The following is a 1,948-nucleotide window of genomic DNA, read 5'->3' as shown; positions in this document are numbered from 1 at the left end:
TGTCACCAGCATTTCACCTATTAAACCAGCAATACCAGGTGGTAGTGGGTGAAAAATCATTTCTATATAACTTATAATTGTCTTCTTAGTCGGCTCTGTAGCTTTAGTAGTCAGTTTTTTAGTGTTCCCACTCCGTATGCTAATGAGCATAAAAGAGTCAAATCTTCGTTTGAAAAGAGTCATATCTTCATTCCTCAAGTCTTTACGAGTTCACCGCCCCTCCCTACTTTTGATTGACAGCTCCTCACCTTCCCCCAGCACACAAAATCCTGCGCTTGTGCATTGATGTTCTCTTCTGGTGTGTGCGCACAAAGGGACACCGGATTATTACGATAAAAGGTGCAAAATGTTTGCAGACCGTTATTTACAGTCGGAGGAGGAGTTTAGGAGAGGGGATAACGGCAATGAACTTTTGATAGGAGCGGCCAGAGAGGGGTGAGGAGAGTTCAATAGGTGAAATGCTGGTGACAGGTTCCCTTTAAAGTATGTACATGATGATGTGCTCAATGCCATCTACAGGTGACCCGTTGAGAGTGTCCTTACCAACTACAGCACAATCTGGAACTGCAGTGTTATTAAAAAAAGCAAGTTTTATAAACTTTTTGACCCCCTTTATTCATGTAAACACCACATACAATATGAATGTTACATACATTGTAAACCAAGATCATTACATTATTATATTAAGAATTTATTACCACTGTCTATAAAGAAAAAACAAAAGGTTAAACATGAACATTCCTTTTCGTATATCCCAATCTTGGTTTTCTTCTAAGGATCGTACAGTCCTGATGCCATCCTGCATATTAGCTGATTGGCACTGCAAGAGAGGAAAGAAATGCTCAGCTTTATCGTAGTCCAAAAAATACAGAAACCTCTGGTGGGTGAGATGTAACGCAATCAGACAGTATTCTGCAAATATTTGTCATGTAGAATGACACTTTCTCTACAAGGTTCTTAATATGTGCGTATATGTGTATATATATATATATATATATATATATATATATATATACACATCACTATAAAATATACATATAAGTGTGTTGCATGCGTTTGCCAATGGAATGTATTCAGAGTTCAGGTCCCCTGTGAAATACAGTTGAAGTCATTCTTTAGCATGAATTGTTTTAGAATAATTAGGAACCATGCAGGCAGGTCGGCGACTTTGGTAGTGAACAACCAATATTGTCACAGAATGGATTTTTAAAGGCGTTGTCCACGTTGGACAATCTCTTTTTGCTAGAAGGGTCCACAATTAATGAGCTGATCATAGGATGTCCTGCTGTTTGGACCCCCCAGGAATCAGCTGGGATCTGCGGGGGAACCAGGCATCCCCTTTAAGAAAACTATACAGTCAGTAACCAAAATGACAAAATTAGTTGTAGTGTAGAGCTATGGCGTCCGTTCAAAAGAGTAGACACCCTAACACAATTCATTGGTATTTCTGGTTCCCAGGGTGGGTATGGACTGTTGTTCCCAGGTATTTCTACCTGGGAATAGGTGTACCCTATCTTTGTATACTAATATACACACGATTTACAAACATGGGGGGAGCAGTGAAGGTTTTTAGACTTGTAAATAGTTCAATAACCGAAAACGGTGGTCCATAGCCTCAAAAATGTCTGACTATTTCACTTTTTGTCCTATTTGTAATTGCAGGTTACCTTTATCACTTAGGGACATATGCACGTCAAAGATTAATTTATCTAGGTTTTCCACAAATGACTATCACTGTGGGATAAAGCATGATCTATTTGTATCTGACCAGGTAAAGTGTGTTCCCCTTTTCCATTTTGTATCTGTGTTCTGTTCTGGCTCATAAAGAGTCCCAAGTGGGGGACCCCACTCCATGAGGTCCTCATAGGGTATATGACCAGGACTTGTCTTTATTAGGAGACCAATTTACGTCATTGACATTTTATGGCCTCAACCTTTGTGTACAAGG

The sequence above is a fragment of the Rhinoderma darwinii genome, unplaced genomic scaffold (genome assembly GCF_050947455.1).
Source record: "Rhinoderma darwinii isolate aRhiDar2 unplaced genomic scaffold, aRhiDar2.hap1 Scaffold_739, whole genome shotgun sequence".
Classification (NCBI taxonomy): domain Eukaryota; kingdom Metazoa; phylum Chordata; class Amphibia; order Anura; family Rhinodermatidae; genus Rhinoderma; species Rhinoderma darwinii.
The sequence above is the reverse complement of the archived record's forward strand: the minus strand, read 5'-3'. Positions refer to the sequence as shown.